This window comes from Culex quinquefasciatus, chromosome 1, assembly GCF_015732765.1.
Source record: "Culex quinquefasciatus strain JHB chromosome 1, VPISU_Cqui_1.0_pri_paternal, whole genome shotgun sequence".
Lineage (NCBI taxonomy): Eukaryota > Metazoa > Arthropoda > Insecta > Diptera > Culicidae > Culex > Culex quinquefasciatus.
The window spans coordinates 97,598,977-97,624,060 of NC_051861.1; the positions used below are offsets into that span (position 1 = coordinate 97,598,977).

At 37.2% G+C, this 25,084-nt stretch overlaps 1 long non-coding RNA gene across 1 annotated transcript; it reads right to left on the reverse strand.

The window, feature by feature from the left end:
* Nucleotides 1-17,826: 17,826 nt before the first annotated feature.
* LOC119765126 lies at nucleotides 17,827-18,849 on the reverse strand. The gene is made up of 3 exons (XR_005276514.1): nucleotides 18,632-18,849; nucleotides 18,293-18,568; nucleotides 17,827-18,236 (listed from the first exon to the last, which is right to left on the reverse strand). It is a non-coding gene; the product is annotated as an uncharacterized LOC119765126 (long non-coding RNA).
* Nucleotides 18,850-25,084: the final 6,235 nt, after the last annotated feature.

Below are 25,084 nucleotides of genomic sequence, written 5' to 3' on the forward strand. Positions count from 1 at the left end.
TTTAACTTTTTTAACTTTTTGCTTTTTAAGATTTTAACTTTTATTTTAACTCAACACCTTTTAACTTTTAGCAATTTTTAACTTTTAACTTTTACTTTTAACTTGCTTTTGCCTTGCTTTTAACTTTTAACTTTAACTTTTTAACAAAACTTTTTAACTTTTAACTTTTTGCTTTTTGCTTTTTAACTTTTAACTTTTAACTTTTTAACTTGGCTTTTAACTTTAACTTTTAACAAAACTTTTAAGTTTTAACTAACTTTTAACTTTAACTTTTAACTTTTTACTTTTAACTTTTTACTTTTTACTTTTACTTTTACTTTCCTTTTATACTTTTGCTTTTACTTTTACTCTTTTACTTTTACTTTTACTTTTTGCTTTTACTTTTTACTTGTTTACTATTTTACTTTTCCTTTTTACTTTCTTACTTTTTACTTTATTACTTTTTACTTTTACTTTTTCTTTTTAATTTTTACTTTTTACTTTTTTACTTTTCACTTTTACTTTTTGCTTTTTACTTTTTACTTTTTCTTTTTACTTTTTACTTTTTTACTTTTTTACTTTTTTACTTTTTTACTTTTTTACTTTTTTACTTTTTTACTCTTTTACTTTTTTACTTTTTTACTCTTTTACTTTTTTACTTTTCAACCATCAACATTTGATCATCATGTCATCATTTTGAGATGCGAATAAATCTGGTTAAGCTTTTGAGCATTTTTGTTTTTTTTTGGCTTCAATTCGTCTCATTTTCCTTATTATTGATTAATTTATGTGGCTATTACAAATTTTATTTAAAGCTTTTTTTCCTTTGGGGTAAAAAAACTAAATCTAAATTTACAAGTCAAACCTTACAAAAATAGAAGTATCAGAAAAACCTTCTAGAGTCAAGAGTTAAGAAGTCAAGAGTTAAGTCAAAGTTAAGAGTCAAGTCAAGAGTTAAAGTTAAGAGTTAAGAGTTAAGAGTTAAAGTTAAGAGTTAAGAGTTAAGAGTCAAAGAGTCAGAGTCAAGAGTCAAGAGTCAAGTCAAGTCAATGAGTCAATCAGAATCAAGTCAAGAGTCAAGTCAAGAGTAAGTGAGTAAGTGAGTAAGAGTAATGAGTAATGAGTAATGAGTAAGAGTAAGTGAGTAATGAGTAAGAGTAAAGTCAAGAGTAAGAGTAATGAAAGTAATGAAGTAATGAGTAATGAGTCAAGTCAAGAGTCAAGAGTCAAGAGTCAAGAGTCAAGAGTCAAGAGTCAAGAGTCAAGAGTCAAGAGTCAAGAGTCAAGAGTCAAGAGTCAAGAGTCAAGAGTCAAGAGTCAAGAGTCAAGAGTCAAGAGTCAAGAGTTAAGAGTAAGGAGTTAAAAGTTATAAATTTAAAGTTTTGAGTTGGGAGTTTTGAGTTTCAAACTTTGAGTAATAAATTTTGAGATTTGTGTATTGCGTTTTGAGCTTTGAATTTTGGGTTTTCGGTTAGAAAATGTTATAATTTGAAACAAAATGCTTTTGTGCTTTTTGTTTCAAATCGATGGATTCAAGTGATTTTCCTCTCTTTGAATGTAGGACTTTGAAAATAATCATCTCAATTTAATATTAATTATAGCCATTTCCCCAGTGATTTACAGCCTCGCAGCACGCCACATCCCATCAAAGCTCAGTTCGATACGTATTATTACGAGCTAATTTGTGGTTTCGCGAGCGCTCTCGGAAGATTTTCAAATTTCACCCCCAGAAAAAGCAATTATAGACCACCGAAAAGCGATATCCCACCGTTTGATGACCCGGTGCTCGACACAATCATAATAATAGTTATCAACGATTATGACTCGGGAATGACGGTCCCTGGCCCGAGTCGTTGGTTGTCGTTGGTGGCGCTGCGTCAGAAAGAAAGATTAATTACCCCTGGTGACTGGGCAAAATCCCGGAAGACGAAGAAGAAGAACAAAAGTCGCAGATTCCTGCCGAGCGAAACCATGCTCCAATTATGGTCAAGGATTTATCAATTAAGAAACAATCTAATGAACGATAATTTAATTTCGCCCACTGGGCTCTCCGGTTTCTGGCTCGGGGAAAAAGGACCTTTTCGCGATTATATGGTGGATTGTTGTTGGGTTCTTTGAGAAAAGGCCACGGCGGCGGCGACGGACATCCCTCTTAATTTTCTTGATTTTTTTTTTGCCCCCCGTGTCTGATTCTGCTTTCTTGAGCGTTGCGAAACAAAACCCCTTATTGTTCGGGCGTTTGGGAAAACAAGAGAAACCGGGAGGCCCTCTAACAATTTAGCGAGAAATGGAACAACCATTAATCTCTGTTGCAAGCAATGGAACTGGTTCGCCGTTTTTGTTGAAGCATTATTTGATTGCAGTGGCTGAGTGGGTTGTTGTTTTTTTATCGAGCACACATTTGTTCGTATTTTTCAAGCTGAAAGAAAATCTTCAAATCTGTCATCGTCTTGAGATGCAAATAAATCTAGTAAGGATATTTGGCATTCGTTTAAATTTCTCTGCCATCATTTCGTCTCATTCTTTTTGCTTTTTGCTTTTTTGCTTTTTGCTTTTTGCTTTTTGCTTTTTGCTTTTTGCTTTTTGCTTTTTGCTTTTGCTTTTGCTTTTGCTTTTGCTTTTGCTTTTGCTTTTGCTTTTGCTTTTGCTTTTTGCTTTTGCTTTTGCTTTTTGCTTTTGCTTTTGCTTTTGCTTTTTGCTTTTGCTTTTGCTTTTGCTTTTTGCTTTTTGCTTTTTGCTTTTGCTTTTGCTTTTTGCTTTTGCTTTTTGCTTTTTGCTTTGCTTTTGCTTTTGCTTTTGCTTTTTGCTTTTTGCTTTTGCTTTTGCTTTTGCTTTTGCTTTTTGCTTTTGCTTTTGCTTTTGCTTTTTGCTTTTGCTTTTGCTTTTGCTTTTTGCTTTTTTTTTGCTTTTTGCTTTTTGCTTTTGCTTTTGCTTTTTGCTTTGCTTTTGCTTTTTGCTTTTGCTTTTTGCTTTTTGCTTTTGCTTTTGCTTTTGCTTTTGCTTTTGCTTTTGCTTTTGCTTTTGCTTTTTGCTTTTTGCTTTTGCTTTTTGCTTTTGCTTTTTGCTTTTGCTTTTGCTTTTTGCTTTTGCTTTTGCTTTTTGCTTTTGCTTTTGCTTTTTGCTTTTGCTTTTGCTTTTGCTTTTGCTTTTGCTTTTTGCTTTTGCTTTTGCTTTGCTTTTGCTTTTGCTTTTGCTTTTGCTTTTTGCTTTTTGCTTTTTTGCTTTTTGCTTTTTGCTTTTGCTTTTTCTTTTGCTTTGCTTTTTGCTTTTGCTTTTTGCTTTTGCTTTTGCTTTTTGCTTTTGCTTTTCTTTTTGCTTTTGCTTTTTGCTTTTGCTTTTGCTTTTGCTTTTTGCTTTTTGCTTTTGCTTTTTGCTTTTGCTTTTTGCTTTTGCTTTTTGCTTTTTGCTTTTGCTTTTGCTTTTGCTTTTTGCTTTTGCTTTTGCTTTTTGCTTTTGCTTTTGCTTTTGCTTTTTGCTTTTTGCTTTTGCTTTTGCTTTTTGCTTTTGCTTTTGACTTTTGACTTTTTGACTTTTGACTTTTGACTTTTTGACTTTTGACTTTTTGACTTTTGACTTTTCGACAAATTGACAAATTGACAAATTGACAAATTGACAAATTGACAAATTGACAAATTGACAAATTGACAAATTGACAAATTGACAAATTGACAAATTGACAAATTGACAAATTGACAAATTGACAAATTGACAAATTGACAAATTGACAAATTGACAAATTGACAAATTGACAAATTGACAAATTGACAAATTGACAAATTGACAAATTGACAAATTGACAAATTGACAAATTGACAAATTGACAAATTGACAAATTGACAAATTGACAAATTGACAAATTGACAAATTGACAAATTGACAAATTGACAAATTGACAAATTGACAAATTGACAAATTGACAAATTGACAAATTGACAAATTGACAAATTGACAAATTGACAAATTGACAAATTGACAAATTGACAAATTGAAAATTTGATAAATTGACAAATTGATAAATTGACAAATTGACAAATTGACAAATTGACAAATTGACAAATTGACAAATTGACAAATTGACAAATTGACAAATTGACAAATTGACAAATTGACAAATTGACAAATTGACAAATTGACAAATTGACAAATTGACAAATTGACAAATTGACAAATTGACAAATTGACAAATTGACAAATTGACAAATTGACAAATTGAGGATTTGATAAATTGATAAATTGAATTATCAGATTTTCTATAGTTTTATAACTAAGTTTGAGGTCGAAAATTGTCAAAAATGTTTCAATAACAGTTTTTTTTAACAAATCAGGTAATTGACAAAATTAATCACCAACCTAATCCTCACATTTACATGTCACATTCTTCCAACATCCAGCATCATGTCACACATATGTTACATCTCAATTAAACGTAATAAACGACACCACCGCAAGCTGATGGCCCTTCAAGGATATTGGGTGACAGCATCTAGATTGTTTCCCATTAACCGCACAGCTCGTCTCTATCCTTTCCAGAAGTACCCTTCTCCGAGGCCAATCGCAAACGCTCTCGGGCCAATAAATAGGGCACACTTCTGTGTGTATCCCAACTTTAATCATTAATCTAAATCAGCGATTTTTTCTCTCTTTCTCTCCCTCCGTCGCCGGAAGCTGTCGATTTATTCCGGAACCCGGCAACCCAACAACCAGACACATCCAGCGACTGGTACCAATTTGTTTCCTGCACTTGGCTTATCGATCGTAAAATAGAACCCAAAGTCCTCACCCCTCTTTCTTCGTAGTGGCCAAATTGTAGCCAATTGGGTTGATTACTGGCGAAGCGAACCGAAGCGAAATCACTGAACTATCCGCCGCAACTGCAATCACCAATTATCCACTTTTTCCTGGTTTTGTCCTTTCCCCAACCACTTTTTTCTTGAGCCTTTCCAACCAGGATGGGGGTGAAAGAAGGAAAAAGAGGGAGAGGGAAAATCTCCCGAAAAGCTTTACGTCTCCACTACTGATTCATGGATGCTTATTGTTAGGGATGGAGTTGGAGTTTTTGAACTACAATTTTCTGTATTTCTTAAAATTAGTTTTTTTCTGAATCACTCAACACCGCCCAACAGTAGATCCAAAACTGGTCCACCTACCCCGCTGTTTTTGTTGTGTCTTATCGCTCGTGCCATTCGATTGCACAGCATAAAAAAAAAGAGCAAACCCTCAACAGCATCCAAAACTGATCGTTTTCGGACCCCAGGGGAATTGGGGAGACCCTTTTGCGCTCCTAATTTGGTCGTTAGCCAACGTCAATTACAATGCTGCTGCTTCCCTTTAATATTTCAGAACTACCATCCCCCTACCCCTCACCCTCTGCGGTGACACATGTGACAACAAATCTTGGCGGGACAAGGCACCGCCAAATGGACCAGAAACCACCCGAAGAATAACAACTCGGAGAAAAAATCGGGTGTATCGACAACATAACTCCGAATCCGTTCCATTCCCTGGCGCCAATGTCCAAGTTCACGCTTGATTGGCTATAATTTTTTTTCTCTGGTTTGACTTCTGCAACAGTAGGGGAAGTGTACTTATTTTGAGCAGGTGACACTTTCTCATAATTTCATAGCCGGTCCAATTTAAAAATAGGTGCCTTTCCCCTATTTTCTACAATGTCTTTTTCCCCAGCTCGGACTGCCACCCATTCTTGCAGTGTTTATCCTTTTCGGTATGATAGGATTGATGTTGGTGTTGTTGTTGTGCTGTGGTTTTGCTCCGGCTCTTCTACCACGGTGGTAATCGAAGCGAGGACAACTCAGATGAATTTGTTCGTTCTGGGTGACGTTTTGGGAAGATCCGAGCTGTCGACTGCAAATTGGGTTGTGTCTAGAAGAACAGATCAACGAAATAACTATTTTAAAGTGTCAACTTTGTAGAACATTATTACACTCTTAAAAAATAACCCTTCTATTGCGACGGTGCGCGTTCCTCGTACGGCGCCGAAGTGAGCCCATTTTTTTTTTTGAAATTAAATATGTCTTTATTGAACATTCTTATAATAATTACATTTCTTTTACATGATAAGTGGTATGGCCTAATGCTCTTCATCTTTGTTGTATTTTTCGTTTTATTATTAACTGATCACATTTATTTATTTGCTTCAAATTGTTTTACATTATTGCATTGAATTGAATACATTTGGGTAAAAAAGAAAAAAAAATCACTTTAACAGCTAATCCTAACCTAAAACTAAAAAAATAAATCCATTGAAATATTCAAAATCACTAGAACGAGTAAACTACGAACTGTATTTTAAGATGAATGCTCCAAGAGTTCTTACTTGTTCCTGGCGAGTTTTGCACCCACGCAGAGTTGTTGTCATCTCGATGAAAATGTTCAGCAGTTCTTGTGGTGAAAACAGGTCACTACTGCCTTCACCCGTTGATGTTGGTTGGTTTTCCCTCGGTTGCTGACTGAAGCCTGGAGGTGTTGTATGCTCTGCAACTCTTTGCCGCTGATTCAACGGCAATGGCTGCAGATTTGGAACCACTCGAGTAGATCCTGCTCCTGGTGATGCCAAAGCAGGAAAATCCACGTCCGTGTATGCTGGTGGTGTTTTGCGACGGTTTGGTTGGTGCCTCGTCGTCGCTTGCTGCCGAATTTTTACAAACTCAGCACGTTTTGGGCAGCTTCGATTCTTGGTAGAATGGTCGCCTCCGCAATTGAAGCATTTCGCTTCGATGTTCTCGTTGATTGTGTTGCAAACTTGAGTTTTGTGCTCACCTCCGCAGGTTGCACAACGACTCTTGATGAAACAATTCCTTCCACCATGTCCAAACTGCAAACAGTTCGAACACTGTGTCACGTCACGGTGCACTGGACGATAACGTTCCCAAGTCACGATGATGTTGAAAATTGCCCGAACTGCTTTCAGCTCAGACGGCGTTGTCGATCCTTTCTCGAGATGAACCAGGTACAGTTGATCACGATACTTGATGTCCTTGTTGTGTCTCGTCATCTTGAAGACTTCGATTACGTTCAACTTAAGAGTTTTGAGCTCTTCTTTCAGCACACTCACATCCATGTCGTACAGGCCACGGAGGACCTGTTTCATGGGGCGTTTACCTGGATCGTCATGGCTGTAGTATTCAATCTTGGTGTTGTTCAGGAAATCCCGAACGTAGTTGTAATCCATTCTGGTAGGTAGCAGAATTTTGAGTCCATCAGCACACAAGCGAATGGAAGCTCGTAAAGCACCAGATTTGATAAACCCGGTCAGCCACCTTCGCACCGAATCCGATGACGATGTTTTCACAAAAATGGGTGGCAACTTTTCCCGTCGTTCAAATTCTTCCTTCTCGCTCACGTCCACAGGGAGGGTAGCGAACTGGTTTCCAGACAATTTTTGAGCGTCCTTGCTCAAACTGCCTGGCTTTGCAGGTAGCGCTTCGGCATTCTTTAGCTTCTTCAAATCTGCCGATCCTGCTGGTGAGGACCGCCTCTTTTTCTTGCCGTGAGGCATTTTTGCACTTTTAAGCACTTTTCAGGAGCTAATATCCAGGAGTACCTCACTGATTGGTGTTCCACAAGGGAATGTAGTGAGCCCATTGAGGTTTTGCAGCGCGACTGTTTCAAATGTAGGTGGCGCCAAAATGAGGTTACTTGCCAAAAATTGTATTCCTTTTGAGGTTTTGCAGCGCGACTGTGTTTCAAATGTAGGTGGCGCCAAAATGAGGTTACTTGCCAAAAATCGTATTCCTTTCTGCTGGATAGAAGAACAAAACCGCTTATTTCTCATGATTCCCTGCATCAATCCTAATGAAACTGGTTGCAAAAGACGAGAAAAACTTTTTGCTTTAAAATTATGAACATCAATTTTTGGGCGCGCAAAAATATGTGAACTTTTTCTTCACAAAACATGTTTTGGAACACGAAAAAATGAGTTTCCCCGTATATATCAATGAAATAAACAGTTATATAGTTGATAACAGATTTGTTTACGTATATTCAACCATTTTTAATGATTTTTGACAGACTTTCTTGATAAATAGTCCAAATTACTATCTCTTTCTAAATTTACAGTTTTCTCAAGGAAAAATCGAACAAATATTGGAAAAATGTACACCAAATTGTTGAAAATAATTTTTCTCATCTGAATCCGGCATAAGTTTTATAAAAATGTATAAAAAAACACATTTTTTTCAAAAAATCATAGGTTTACGCTATTTGTTCATAGGTGGCAACATGTGTCTTTTAGCTATGCTGCAATTTCTCTATTGCCGTTCAAGAGCCAAACGACATGCGACACCTAGTGTTGAGTAGCAGAACAGAGCGAAGAATGTCGGTTGAAATTTCCGCCCTTAGAGGTTATGTATGCGAATTCTGTGTTGTTAAATTCCAGCGTTCAAAACAACTTTTGAGCAAAACTTCGAGCTGATACTTTGTTAACTTTTGATGCTCTATCATTTTAAACAATATATTTTTTTTCAAAATTATTATTTTTCGAAAAATGTTTTATTGCGTTAATTTATAGAGGGCAAAAAGTTTACACTCGTACCACTTGAATTTTTTTCTCAAAAATTGTTCTAAGAGCTGTAAATTTAATTTTAAGTTTGCATTCCTATGTAACCGAACAGCGAAAATTTGAATCGTCATTCTTCGATGCTTTGCGCCATCTGTCGGAATTTTTGAGCTTTTAATCGCGAATTGTTTGACCGGTGCCCGTGTTGTCGCTTGACGATCGAACAGAAGAGTGATAAAACAATCTGAGCAAGTGGGAGCACGGGCGCAGCTGTACAGGTCAGCTGCGAAAAGACACCGAATATGTAAGTTTTTGTGATATTGTGAAGTTTATGTATAATTTATTCAGAAAATATACATTTCTGGAGTTATTTTTTTTTTTAAAGGTCCAAAAAACAAAATAATCAGTTTTTACTCTTTGAGTGTTTTCAATACTCTTGCCTCAAGGCGATTTCAAAAACATCTAATAGGCAAAAACTGGAAATTTGGTTTCTTGGACATTTTATAAAAACTCCAGATTTTGTTTAATCCCGAACTCCCGAAATGTTTAATTCAACTACTCAGCTCACAGACTTCTTCTCGCGTTTCAATACCTGAAAAGTTAAAGAAAACACAAAATCTTAAAATGAAAATTTTGTTATTCATGAAAAAATGACCCTTCTAGGTTAATGTAAATTTGAAAAGTACATTAAATTTCCCTTAAAATGACAAGTTCCAAAAAAAATTACAGTTAAGTAACGGAAATTAGCAAAGTTTTTAAAATTTTGTTGTCTGTTTTTCAATGAATAATTCTTTTTTCAGAATTTTGAGTACGCCATGAAATCGGGCGTCCAATTTACATAGTAGTTTAACGCAAATCAAAGAGGGTCGGGGCAACTTTTTCCGATTTTGTGTGAGTACCCATGTTGCTTCAGTTTTAGCAATACAATTGTTTCCTGATTGGGTCCGTAAATGCAACAATTTCTAATTATCTTGGCAACTCGTCGCCGTCGCTCTAACTTGTCGTACGTGCATTTTGGGCTAAATTGAGTTAATAATTCCATTTTGTGCAGTTCACAATGCCTCACCGTTTGACCTTCACAGGTCCCCAAAATTCGATTCCAATCCTGAGATATTCCATAAAACCGAAAAAAAACTCCGTGTATTTTTGCCACTCTTCATATGAAAAAGTTTCAATCTTGTCGTGCTATCTTGACACAGCCTGAAAATCGATGTAAGTGCGACAATTAGCCAAAGGAATTCAGGTCCGAACGCGTTTGACACAGATACAAGCTCGACTACCGTAAACGTTTTCAATTATAACTCGGCACTCCGGCAACTAAATACAACCAAATTTTGGGGCAATGCCAGGGGGATGCTAAAGGCAGCCATTTTGGGTGATTCAGATTAATAACGCGCGCAAACTGCGCACAGTGAATACCATTTTTTTTGTTCTGGTGCCGAAGTTGACAGCTTGTGTTGGCTGCGGGCGAGCTGCTTGTAGTGAGATATAGATGTCGCCCCCCTGGGCAGTGCACAAAATGATCAACCAAACAAAACGTGTTTGTTATTGTTTACATTTCGTGCTTTCGTTTTTGTTTATTCAAGGCCAAACAATAAATACGCGTTTCTCACGGAAAGTCAAAAAGCATCGTACGACATGACAGCACGACGGCGTCGAACTGTCAATGTCAATGTCACCTGTCAAATTTAGATTAATAAGAACTTAACTATTGTTCAGATTCCTTAACCCGGACAACAACTGCCACACAGAAATTTGGAGACGCACCATCACCGGTAGTCGCGCCTACTATGGACTCTACAAGATCATAAGGCTTCATCCATAAAGCCCGTCACGCTAAAATCGGCCAAAATTTACCCCCTCCCCCTTTGTCACGCTTTTCCTATACTTATAACATGCAATGTCACACTTGCTCAGACACCCCCTCCCCCTAAAGCGTGACATACTTTATGGATGACGCCTAAGGTCTAGTCACCTTTCCTGGCGTACAAAGTGCATCATGTACGAAACGCTGGTATTTCATATGATCTTTTCAAAAGCCACAATATTGACAACGCCTCTGATGGTGACTTCAGAAAACTGGCTGGCCGGATCAGGTGGCACGTTGCGAGAATGCCGGACGTGCTGGTCGTATGCCAACCGAATCAGACAATAAATCAGTTGAAGTTGTCGAAGCCAGTTGGAACGCGGCGGAGGGCGCAACGTGCAAGGTGGTTGAACCAAGTGGAGGAAGATCTTGTAATTTTTTTATGCGGCTAAAATTTTGTTGGTGCCTTCGGTATGCCCAGAGAAGCCATTTTGCATCATTAGTTCCTTCATATAATTTTCCATACAAATTTGGTAGCTGCTCATATTAAAATTATGTATGAAGATTCAAAAATTTGTGTCTTTTGAGGAAATTTTTTTGATCGATTTGGTGTCTTCGGCAAAGTTGTAGGTATGGATATGGACTACACTGAAAAAGAATGATACAAGGTAAAAATTTAATTTCACTTTTGTAACTAAAACTTGATTTGCAAAAAACACTATTTTTATTTTTTTTATTTTTGATATGTTTTAAAGGACATCGAATGCCAACTTTTCAGAAATTTCCAGAATGGGCAAAAATCTTTGACCGACTTATGATTTTTTGAATCAATACAGATTTTTCTAAAAAACGAGATATTGGTCGCAACAATTTTTCAACTTCATTTTTCGATGTAAAATCAAATTTGCAATTAAAAAGTACTCTAGTGAATTTTTAATAAGGTGCACCGTTTTCTACTGAGAAATTCAATTATAAACTAAATCCCGTATTTTTTTACTTCTCACCGTCGGCGTGCCATCCAAGAAACGATGCTATGGGAAGGGCTTTCAAAACGAAATAATATTCAACAGATACACGACAACGCGAAGCATTCTATCAATAAATTCAAGAAATTTATTCTTTCTGGCCTCTCAAAATAGATCGACAAAGTGCAATATCGACACATATTTTTTAAAGTTAATCATAGACTAACATTAAAGACTGAGTACCCTTTATTTTTTTCTAATAATTTCAATCCAATATGTTTTTCTTAATTAAATATAATTATATTGCGACTTATAATGTACCTCTCAAATAAAAAAAAATAGCATCAAAAGATTCGAACCTTTCGTCGTTCAAATTATCACTGGGTTGTATCTGGGTGCAGAATAGTTGTCCGCAAAGCGGCCTCAATTTAGAACTGTCAAAGCGGAACCAATTTACTGTTTGAAAAATGATACCAAGGAGTGGCAAGTATTGTAATCGATCTATGATTTATTTTGTCAGGAATAAAAAAAGTCGTGTTTGTCGAGCTTTTGAGGTATTCGAAGTCAACAATTTTTTAGAAGAGGGTTGGAATCGAGATTGCATAATTTGTCGATAACATTTAATTAAGCGCTATGTCTCACGCAAAACCTATGTTTATGAGGTTTTTTGAAATGTTAGCGACGAATTATCAAAAGCTATGAATGGCACCAGCTAAATAATGTTGAATAAACTTACTCCGATATTATCACTGCGCTTCAATGATACAAAATCACGGAACTTCCATTCGGTTGCTCTTCAGATTCATAAAATTCCACCCACTTAGACGCAATTCGACGTCGTCGTGCTATCTTGTCGCACCCGCCATTTTGACGTTCCGAGAAAAATGCGTTTTAATGTTTGACCTTGAATATTCAAAAACGAGAGCACGCAATGTAAACAATAACAATCAAGTTTTGTTTGGCTCACCATTCTGTGCATTGTCCCAAAGTTTGGTTGAAGTTGGTTGCTGGAGTCCCGAGTTATAATAACAAATGTTTACGTTAGTCTAGCTTGTACGTGCGACAAACGCATCCTGACTTTCCTGGCCTGAAATCCCTTTGGCCTTTTGTCGCTTTTACATCAATTTTCATGGAGTGACAAGATAGCACGACAAGATTGAAACTACTTTCATATATAAAGTGACAAAAATGCACGGAGTTTTTTCGGTTTTTGTTGAATATCTCAGGATTGAAATCGAATTTTGGGGATCTGTGAAGGTCAAAAGGTGAGGCATTGTGAGCTGCACAAAGTGGCGTTCTTAACTCAATTTGGCCCAAAATGCACGTACGACAAGTTAGCACGATGGCGACGAATTGTTCGTCACGTGGAAAACAAAGATTGACTCTTTTGGCCGCCCATCATTTAGTCTACGAACAAAAAAAGCGCAAAGCACTTAATTTTTCAGCAAAACTATAAAATCAACAGATCCAAAATGTTTCAAACCAAATCACTTCAGCAGCAAAAAATATGTCACGCTTGAGCTTGAACGTAGCCTTCTACTTTGTTTATGTTTGCAGCTGTAGTGCAGTTGTATTAGTGAAGAGCAGTAGGGATCATTCGGAAATCACGTTACGCATTCTGTCTTTTCAGCACCCAAGGTTGTATCATAATGTTTCAAAGAAATTTTACCAATATATTTGTCGGAGTTTCATCATTTTGGAAGAAAGACTCTGGTGATATTTAATCAGGTTTTTTTTTTATTTTTATATGTTATTGCAGCTATTCATTTTTTTATACGAGTGAACATGTTTGCCCACTAATCGTTATATTTTGCTTTTTAGAACTTTGTTGATACGACTCACCCAAACAACCCACCATTTTCCATTTTCGATATTTCAGCAATTAATGGTCCGATGTTAAAATATGAAACATGCGTGAAATTTTCCGATCCAAAATCTCAGAGGCTCTGTTTGGAAATCTAATTAAATTTTGTTTTAGTTACAGAGATTTTTCAAAATAGGGTAAAATTACATTGAAGATCACTGATTGTGTGTCAAAAAACAAATGTAAATCTAAATTTAATCCACATACATAAATTGAGGTAAATTGCATCCAAAACGAGGTTGTGTTCAGCCATCAAACTGTCCAACCGTCCGAAATATTTTTTTTTGCTTTATAAATCTGCACGGTTTCATATTTGTAACTCTCTCCCAAGCACCTCTAGATCCCCGGCGCGTGCCCATGGACAAATGGAATAGCAAATAAGATGCATTTAGGAGAAGGAGATGCGCATTACATCAAGCATTTCACTCGTTTCTCGTGAGTGTGTTCCACTATGCATGCATGCATCGTTGCACTTTCCAAAGTGCTCACTGACGAATCACTAGTATACTGAGCTAGAAACTTTGAGAGCTTCTTGTCGAGAACTTTGCAGAAACTGATTTGGCATAAAGTAGCAACTCATTACCGAAACGAAACTGCTGGAAAACTTTGCAGGCTTAACATGCTCTAAGGCTTTTACGAACTACAATTTCTTCTCGTACTTCAAACTTGATTTTTTTTGCTGTCCCCATCGGAGGTCAACAAAGAAAGCACCTTTCTCGGTATGTTCATAAATCTCGTCGGACCTTGTTCAGTGCTACTCGACAATGTCCGACCGAGGCATAATTCAAGATTTAACCACGACAGGACGAAGATTAACTACCGGGGAGAGAGCACTGTTTAACGCGTTGACAATGGGCCCAGTGAGAGCAGGGTTTAGCGAGAACAGGTAGTTTAGCGGTTTTTATATTTGTTTTCTGAAAAAAACTAATGTTATTTGAATGACTTTGAAGGTTTTAGACTAATTCCATGAAAAAAAAACATTATGTTACGGCATTTCACTTGACCAGTTTACAAAGAGAAAATTCCATCAAACAACATTCTGAAACATGATCCCAACGCAATATGGACACTAGGCCCTCAGGACAAAATACAGTGCAGACTCGATTATCAGAAATTACGATAATCCGTCGGGCTGTCAAGCCAAAAATCCAGATTTGCTCGAAATGGTCACAGTTTTAAGCTACGTTCTTTTGAAAATTTCACACAAAGGCAAGCTGAAAGAAGCGTTGATTTCAAGTTTGATGTTGTTCATTTGAATATGATCATCCGACCATCCATTGAATTTTAATGAATTCGTTAGCTGTTGTAAATTTCGATTAAATCTGTGAATTCTTCCAACATTCACGATTTAATCATTCCTTGACAAAACTGACGAAAATCTTATTCAAGATTCGATAATTTTTCAACGGGTTTTGTCAATCTTTCCCGGTTAACGAGTCTGTACTGTCGTCCAAAACTTCAAAGCGTTAACGAGTGTCCTTTTTCGCGTTACAATGTTTGTCTTAACCCGCGTGAACCTTTTGTTGAAGTAGGGGAAAAAGTGTCCTTTGTTGAGCTTCTTTGCGAAAAGCTGCAGTCACTCTTTATTGCTACAGGATACAGCTCAACGGGTGCTGTTGATTTTAACATGGAAGTAAAAACAAGTTTTTCAATTATTTTGTCTACTTTTTTTTATTGAGGGAAGAACAACACGCGTAGTAGCTGCACAAACTGCGGGCGAAAGAACGTCATCTTTACATGAAAATGATAAATTATAAGATAACATCTCGTTAGGAAGGAAAATTAATTACGTTATTTTCACTTAAGCTCGCTCGATTTCCACACCCAGCTCATTGCCTGTGCCCAGGGTTGAACGATAAGCGGGTGCACATTTCACACATTTAAAACGCCGTGCCTACTGCGTTGTATTGACCGCAGAGAAGATTCTATGATCGGATCACCTTTCACAAAATCTTCCGGGGAGGAAGAATGCGTGGACATACCGTACCAAATACTACGGTTCTAAACAAAATCTCAGATGTGCATCCAAGTGCACTCGCTCATCTCTCAACCCTGCTCGTGCCAAACGTTGTTGCAGGCTGCAGGCAGCGTGCAGTGCATTCAAGTGTGAGTGTGTGCAACATTTGGTTGAGAAGTCTCTCTCTCATGGTGAAGTGCGCTGGATGTGTGTGGCACCGCTAATAAAGATTTATTACGCGAATCCCCGGATTGTTGTTTGCACCCCAAGAATGACAGCCATGCCAACATGGGAAGCCGTAAGAGCTGCGTGGTACACGTACACATTTTTTGGAGCGCTCAGCGCTGGCTTAGCTTGCAGGAATTGGTTGGTGGAATGTACGCTGGATGTTGGCGAGCTTTGCTCCAGTATGAAGAAGAGGGAAAAGCACCTATTTTCATCACTTACCCATTGTTAACCTAAATAAATTAGGAAACAATATTATTTGTTTGGGTTGTGATGAACATGTATTTTGCCATATTTTTATTTCATTAAAAATTGCAGTCTGTGACCACACTAATTTAAAAAAAAAACTTTCCTAGGAAGAACCTAACGGCGTGCCTTTCGATCAACGATATAATTGGTGGGACTTATATGCTTATTACACATTAATTCTCGAAACTGAAGTTGGTTGATATGGTCAATAAGTGTCGAGATTCGCTACAATTTTACCCATTTCTCTGAAAATAATGCATTGGTCCACGTTAACGAGTGCTACCGGTTTGCTCCTAGATCATCCCGGTCGAAAAATCTTCTCCATGGTATGCATTTCTGCACTGGCGAAAAAGATTTGCGCGCACACGCCTGTCTGTCAAAACTATCAAAAAGAGGAGGAAGAGTTAGAGTGCTCCACCAACCCCTTTAAACCTCTTTGTTGGTTCATCGTCACTGCGTTCACATGTCAAGTGAGCGTAAGCAAACACCACCAAACTCGAGGAATGATGGAAGACTAATTAAATTAAAACAATTACTCATCGTCGTCGTTTGTCAGTGTTTGCTTCTGTGCAGGAAAGGAGTTCTTTGTCATCATTTGCAACGTTCGCCCCTTAGAAAATGTCTACTAACAATCTAAAAATACAAAAATACAAGAATACAAAAATACAAAAATACAAAAATACTTAAATACAAAAATACAAAAAAAAATACAAAAATACAAAAATACAAAAATACAAAAATACAAAAATACAAAAATACATAAATACAAAAATACAAAAATACAAAAATACAAAAATACAAAAATACAAAAATACAAAAATACCCAGTAGGCCTGGGTTTGATCCTAGAAGGTCCCGGTGCACTCAGTCGCCAGCCAGCGACAAGTTAAGACGTGTTTTGCTCGTGTTGTTATCTCGCGTGCTTGGAAGTTTTTGACAGATGGAGGTGGAGGAATCCTCCGAGGAGGAAGATTTTCGTCCCGTCAGCGGGAATCGGAAGCGGAAGAAGTCTAGCGAGGTCACTGGAATCGGCATCGAAGAAGAAAAAGTTGAGAAGACCCTGCTCAACAACAACAAGTTCAGCCCGCTAGCGGATAACAAAAACAACAACAATGCCAGCCCAGCAGGAGGAGGGGACGCCCCGGCGGTTCCACCACCCGGCCAGTCGGAAGGTAAACAAAAGCCCTTTGGTGGTGAAGAACACCACGAATTTTTACAAGCTCGTGGCGATAGTGGAAAGTTGTAAATTAGGTTTCAAACCGATTTACAAACTAACCCGATTTGGAACCAAGGTGACCTGCTTCTCTGTCAAAGATTTTGACAAGTTGCAAGAGCTACTCAAGAAGAAGAAAGTGGAATTCTACACCCACGATCGGCGGAGCGAACGAAATCATCGGGTGATTCTTCGTGGTTTTCCTGATGAACTGAAACCGGACGAGGTCAAGTACCTGCTGAAGAGGGATCTCATGCTGGACGCGCTGGAGGTGCATGTCATCAAGCGGAAGGAACAGTCCACCGTGGACGAAACTCCGTACATTGTGGTCTTCCCCAAGGGATACACCAATCTGAAGAAGCTCTCTGCAATGAAAGTTGTGGCAAGCACTATCATCCGGTGGGAGGCCTACCGGAACAAGCGGCCGAACGTGACCCAGTGCAGGAACTGCTTGCAGCTGGGTCATGGAACCAGGAACTGTCACCTAAAAGGCAGGTGCAACAACTGTGGGGGTCCCCACAAGACGGACGAGTGCAAAGTCCATGAAGCCGAGCCGAAGCGGTGTGCCAATTGCTCTGGAGCCCACGAAGCCACGGACCGCAGCTGCCTCAAGCGTGCGGACTTTATCCGGAGGTGCCAGCAGGCGTCGAATCCGAAACCGCCGGCAAGGAAGCCGGAGAAGCAGAGTCCAGCAGTTCCGGCGTTTACGCCGGCGGAGTTCCCTCCGTTGCCGGGCGCAGTTCCGGACGGAAAATCCAAGGATCGCCCTCGTCCCGCAGGAACACGGATAGAAATCCCGTCCGCGAAATCGACAACATTGTTGTCGATTTGTTCTAAAATTCGTTTCAGAATGTTTTCGACCAGTCGTCCGGTAACATTTGCAACGATATCGATAAAAAATGTTGTCGATTTCGTCAACATAACTATCTTGGTCTGAATGCGCCGAAATGTATGCAATTTGCAAAGTATCGATATAGCGTCGATAGTTTGCTTTTCAAATTGACCGTTATAGCTCAAAACAATTTCGGAATGGTAAATAATATCAGAAAACAGTTTATTCGCAAAAAATGCTTTTATTTTCGTTTTTGAACCTACAATTAATTCACACTAAGATGTAGGAGTAATGTGGATTACAATCTTGGTTAATTTCGTCCCTAATGTATTTGCGCAGCGTAAGCAGGTGGTTCGTGGTCATGATGAACGTGCATCAGGCATCAGAGCTGGTTGGATTGGGAGAGAGATTAGAGATTGTGCAAAAGAATTTGAGCTTGTAGATCTTACCCGCTGCCGTTAGGATCAGCACTTAGAGCCAATCAGTTGACGTACATCCGGCGCGGCCGGACGTCGGGCGCAGCTTCAGCTCAAAGAATTACGGTCGGTCAGACTTGAGCAAAAGGCGGGCGCCTTGACAATCGGCAGGTGGGAAGTTTCTCCTAGGCGTCACTGTTTAGTTTGATTCTGACCTGTGGAAAGAGATGATTAGTTTGATGAAACTTGAACACATCTGCAGACTACTTACTTTTAGCAGACCATTTTCACAGAGCCAGATTGGGACACACGTCGGGGCATGAAAAGTCCGTTTATGTAAAATCCCAGTAGCTTTTCCTTGCCACCAAGAGTTTCCAGCGGGACGTTGATCATGGCTTGTTTCTTCCTATCCGTCGAACGTGATATCCATATCTGGTCCAGATGAGGCTCGATCAGTTGTATACGATCCTTGAGCGTCAGGATCGTCCTCGGTAGGATGACGCGCAGAAGTATTCTGCAAAACCGCCTTTTCCTTCGGCGTTTTGTACTAAAATTGAAAATGGAAAACACTTAGGCTGGATATCATCTAAAGATTTTAAAATCAACTCACCCTGCTGCACATCGGAGTTAAATTTCCCTCTTCGAGATGATCCGGTCTTAGTTTAATGCCGACGACGACGTCGCAATCGACCAAAAACATAGAAGCGGTCTCTGGACAACGGCAACAGATTACGGTCATCGTATTTGACCACATCAAAAGGCACGAGATGGACATCAACAAACAATTCTCACGATCTCCCAGCATCGGCTGCATAAAATTTGAACCTGTAAAATATTAAAAAAAATCATTAAATCTAAGACTTTAAAAATTTAAAAATTAAATAAATCCGAAAATCTTACAAAATAAAGACCTTAAAAAATTTTTAATATCAAAAATACGATCATCAAAAAACCCAAAAAAAATCAAAAACCAAAAAATATACAATCTATCTATAATAATTAATAAAACTTAAAATCTAAATTCTAAAAATTTAATGATTAAATGTTATACCATAAAAAATATAATACATTAAAATTCTTATTCTAAATTTTTAAAATTCTTTCTCCTAATTCTAAAATTCTAAAATTCTAAAATTCTAAAATTCTAAAATTCTAAAATTCTAAAATTCTAAAATTCTAAAATTCTAAAATTCTAAAATTCTAAAATTCTAAAATTCTAAAATTCTAAAATTCTAAAATTCTAAAATTCTAAAATTCTAAAATTAAATTCTAAAATCTAAAATTCTAAATTCTAAAGGTTCTAAAATTCTAATTAAGGTTCTAAAATTCTAAAGTTCTAAGGTTTAAAATTCTAAGGTTCTAAAGTTCTAAGTTCTAAAATTCTAAGGTTCACAAATTCTAAAATTTCACAATTCTAAAATTCTGGAGTTCAAAATTCTAAAATTCTAAGGTTCTAAATTCTAAAATTCTAAGGTTAAAGATTCAAAAGTTCTAAAATTCTAAAATTCTAAAATTCAAAATTCAAAGGTTTAAATTCTAAAGGTTCAAAGATTCTAAGGTTCTAAAATTCTAAGGTTCTAAAATTCTAAAATTCTAAGGTTCTAAGATTCTAAAATTCTGAGGAGTTCTGGGTTCACAAGGTTCTAAGGTTCTAAAATTCTAAGATTCTGGGATTCTGGAGTTCTAAAATTCAAAGATTCTGGAGTTCTAAGGTTCTAAAAGTTACAAGGTTCTAAGGTTCTAAGATTCTAAGTTCGCAAGTTCATTATAAGGTTCTGGATTCTAAGGTTCTGAGGTTCTAGGTTCACAAATTTCAAATTTCAAAGGGTTCTAAAGGTTCTAAGGTTCTAAAAGTTCTAAGTTCAAAGGTTCAAAGTTCTAAGGTTCTAAGGTTCAAAAGGTTCAAAGATTCTAGGGTTAAAATTCTGGGTTCTAAGATTCTGGATTCTAAGATTCTAAAGATTCTAAGGTTCTAAGGATTCTAAAATTCTGAGTTCAAGGTTAAAATTCTAAGATTCTAAAATTCTGGGTTCTAAGGAGTTCTGGGTTCAAAGGTTCTGGGGTTAAGGTTCACAAGGTTCACAAGGTTCTAAGGTTCACAATTCTGGAGTTCTAAGTTTAAAATTCTAAGGTTCTAGGAGTTCTGGGTTCACAACTCTGGGTTCTAAAGGTTCAAAATTCTAAGGTTCTAAGATTCTAAAATTCTGGAGTTCTAAGTTCACAAGGTTCAAAGGATTCACAATTCAAAAGTTCTAAAATTTAAATTCTAAAATTCAAATTCTGGGTTCTAAGTTTCAAAATTCTAAAATTCACAATTCTAAAATTCTGGAGTTCTAAAATTCTGAAGTTCTGAATTCTATCTAATTCTAAGTTCTGGAGTTCTAAATTCAGTTCTAAAATTTTCAAATTCACAAATTCTAAAATTCTAAATTCTGGAATTCTAATTCAAAATTCTGGAGTTCTAAAAATTCTAAGATTCTAAAATTTATCTAAAAGATTCTATTTCAAAGGTTCTAAAATTCTAAAGGATTCGAGGAATTCGAGAGTTCAAAAGGTTCTGAATTCTAAAATTCTAGGGTTCTAGGATTCTAGAGTTCTAAAAGTTCTAAAGGTTCTAAGGTTCTAAGGATTCTGAGTTCTAAGGTTCTAGGATTCTGGGTTCTAAGATTCTAAGATTCACAAGGTCTAGATTCTAAGTTCTAAAATTCTAGATTCTGGAATTCTGGAGTTCTAAGGTTCTGGGATTCTAAGGTTCACAAGGTTAAAATTCTAGGATTCTGGAGTTCAAAGGTTCTAAAATTCTAAGGTTCTAAGATTCTAAGATTCTAAATTTCTAAATTCAAAATTCTAAAATTCTAAATTCTTAAATTCTAAATTCTAAAATTCTAAAATTTAAAATTCTAAAATTCTAAAATTCTAAAATTCTAAAATTAAAATTCTAAAATTCTAAAATTCTAAAATTCTAAAAAGCCGATTTTTTAGATTTTTGATATTAGATTTTAGATTTTGAACTTTAGACTGATGTTAGATTTTTAGATTTTAGATTTAGATTACAGATTTTTAGATTTTAGATTTTAAGATTTTTAGATTTTAGACCACAGATTTTCAGATTTTAGATTTTAGACCAGATTTTAGATTTTTAGACACATATTTTAAGATTTTAAGATTTCAGATTTTTAGATTTTTAGATTCAGATACAGATTTTAGATTTTAGATTTTTAGATTTTAGATACAGATTTTTAGATTTTAGATTTTTAGATTTTTAGATCCTAGATTTTAGATTTTAGATTTTTAGATTTGAATTTTAGACCCAGATACAGATTTTAGATTTTAGATTTTTAGATTTTAGACACTGATTAAGATTTTAGATTTTAGACACAGATTTTAGATTTTAGATTTTAGACACATTTTAGATTTTAGATTTTAATTTTTAGATTTTAGATTTTAGATACAGATTTTAGATTTTAGATTTTCTTAGACCACAGATTTTTAGATTTTAGATTTTAGATTTTAGATTTTAGACCTGAATTTTTAGATTTTTAATTTTAGATTTTTAGACCCACAGATTTCAGATTTTTAGATTTTTTAGATTTTTAGATTTTAGATTTTTAGATTTTAGATTTTAGATACATATTTTTAGATTTTTAGATTTTAGATTTTTAGACCGAATTTTAGATTTTTAGACCTAGATTTTAGATTTTTAGACACAGATTTTGGTCCCACAGATTCAGACTTTTAGATTTTAGATACGGATTTTGGCCACTAGATTTTAGATTTTAGATTTTAGACCACGGATTTTAGTTACAGATTTTAGATTTTTAGATTAGACTTTAATTCTAGACCACAAATTTTTAATACTGACCTGTGCGGAACGAAAATGTAGAAAACCCACAAAGTTTTTTACATATTTAGAAAGATAAATATTTGGTTTTCCTACAAAGGGACCATCTATAAACCACGTGGATAGTCGAGGGGGGGGGGGGGAGGTCTGAGATTTATATAAAAAAAGTGTCCACGTGGTTTATGGATGGTCTCATAGAAATGTTGAGTAGATTGAACTAAATAAGGTACTAGAGAGTTAAAAAAGGATTATGGTGATGATGGAAGGGGGGGGGGAGGAATTTTCGAGGAGGTTTGTGTTTTGGTGATTGGGAACAAACAAGGCTGACAATAAATTTACCTCACTTTTTCAAAATTCCTCCAAATTTGACATGTGTTGCGTCCGCTCGAACGGGCCGAGTTTGAAGAAACAATAATAGAAAAGTCCCGGAAATGTTGATGCTGGCCACTCTATAATATTCACTTGGCTGATCCGGGTTGTTCCGGCCGAAACTTGCCGTCCAAAACAGCGTTCAAAAGTATCACATGGTTCGACAAAAGCACTTCTTCACAGGCCATTGATAATACCCGGATCCAGATCTTTTCGATTCTTCTTGTTTCACAAAACTACGGCCGCTTTGCCGAATTTCACAATCGCAACTATAGCATTAATCAAAACACCGGAAACGTTCACGAAACCGGGAAGACTCGGCCACGGTAACAGAATACAGCCCGGGAACCCGGCGCGACGCGACTGGAGGCCAAACAGTTTGTTGTGATCTGTTAGCGAAAAAAAAAACAAAGTCCCGAAACGTCATCACTGCTTAGCGTTGTGGTCGATATTTCTAACACACGAAACGGCGCCGACGCCGAAATGTAGGCAACAAAGTCGCAGATTTCGTCGACATTGTTAACATAATCGAGAAATTTGTTTTCAAAATCGACAACATTCAATGTTTTCGATTCTATCGACGAATGTTTCTAAACACACGGACAGGATTTCTATCCGTGAAGCAGCCAAGGTGGCCCCCGAGACGGTGGAGCCACGGAGAAGGAAGCCGGGGAGGTACTCTACAGTTCGGCTGAGCTGTGGGGGTTTTCTCCGAGTACATCGGCAGGTTCAAGACCTGCAAGACCCGCTTGGACCAAGTAACCCTCGTCAGTTACATGATCTCCAAGTACGGAATTTAAAGAGTTTTTTTTTTTGTTATTATATATTGTTATACTGGTCCTCGGTCCCAACCTGGTCACAGCACCTAAAAGAAACTAAAAAAAAATAAGTTAAGAAAAAAAAAAGGTCCCGGTAGTAAATTTTGAGACGAGATCACGCCTTCCGTCGGACGGGGAAGTAAATGTTGGCCCCAGTCTAACCTAGAGGGTTAGGTCGTTAACTCAGTCCAGGTGTAGGAGTCGTCTCCCTGGGTCCTGCCTCGGTGGAGTCGCTGGTAGGCAGTTGGACTCACAATCCAATGGTGGTCAGTTTGAATCCCTGGATGGATGGAAGCTAAGAGGTTTGCAATTGCCTCAACAATCAAGCCTTCGGACACCTTGTTTCGAGTAGGAATCTCGCAATCTAGATCGCCAAGACAATGCTGTAGAGCGAATAATTTAGATTTGTTTTAGACAAAAAAAAAGCTGCAGGCACTTTGAATCTCAAATTTTCACAGATTAATGTTGAAAGACAAGACACAGAAAATTTCCTCTTTGTTCATATGAGTGAGAGCAAATCGTGGGGTTAGGTTTATGAAGTGACAGAAACTAGATTGAGCACCAATAGAAAAATGAATCTTTTCAAGAATCTTGCTTGGTTCAAGATGTTTGCTACTTGATTACATTGATTTGAGTGAATGAAACCTGAATGAAATTATTCATAAATTCAAAAATTGCCCAGAAATTCAATCTTCTCTCGTATCCAGCTTCAAACTGGGAGATTAAATCCAAGCTTTGTGCAGCTTCAATGCCAGACAGTACATTTCTCACATATAAGCTCTAATTTGCATACTAATAGCCCATTACCGAGAAAGCATTAATATCTGAACCCACGTCCACAGTGGTCACGTCATCTATGTTGAGCTCAAATCCCCCTCAAACGTTGGTCCAGGACAAACTGTGGCCAACATCGGGGTCACCTCAGTGTTACACGACGACATCCAGCGTGACGAGCTTTAGCAGCATTTTGAGAGACGAGAACGACGGCAATCGATGGCACGTTTGCAATCGGCTAAATACTGCACGGCTACTTGCGCAATTATTTGCTAATTAAATCATGTTTGCCCGCCCCGGGGCTCACACGCACATTGCAGTGCAGAGATGCATTCCGCTTGATTCCACGAAGTTGAATACCTCTTGGTTGGGCTGGAAATGGACGGAACCGGGTTTGCGGTTTGTGTCCTGGGAATGCTGAATGATGCTGACGGTGGGTGTCTTGGCTAAGTTTGATTTTTTGGTCAAACTCGAAAATCCTCGTACAGTTTTAGTTTTATTGATTGACCCAGATGGTCTCCCGACGTGATGGTCGCAGTAAAGCTAAGAACAAGATTGTCCGTTCGACGCAGTGGTGAACGCAGAACGCTGTGCCAGTTAGATTTTTCTATCAACTGTCAGTCGAACAATCTAAAGGGGTTGCTTTGTTCAATGGCCGATGACTGGCAGGCTATGATGACAGGCGCAATATTTTGCGTTTGCGTCCAGGTCTGACGGACAATCTTGTTCTTACCTTAAGATTGGTGTGACTGACCGAAGAAGGCGATGACGACGACGACGGCGCGGTGTAAATGGTATCAATTGCGTAATATTGGAAATTAATTTCCACTTGATTTGAGATGCAAATGCATTCAGCGTGGAGATCGATGTAAATGGACTCGGAGCAGATGCTGCTGCTAATCGTCATTGATATTTGAAGCCGCAGCAGTGCGATCGCATTAAATTAAATGCAGATAGAAACTCATTTGTCTTATTATTAAAGTTCCTACAGCTTGGTGGAATTTGAAGATTGATATGGAGCATAGAATTAGACTTCAATTATTAAATTAAAATTTAAAATTTTGAAAATCTTGAACATTTATTTAACAAAAAAACATGCATACTTTGTTCTAAACGTTAAACCAGGTGTAGGTAATTATGTTATAGACATGACCAGAATGACAAAAAATATTTTGAGATAACAATAATTCGATTCTACAGTGTTTTTCGGAGGTCTATAGAGTTGTACATTTTTCGAGTAATTTAATTTCCTTCATAATTT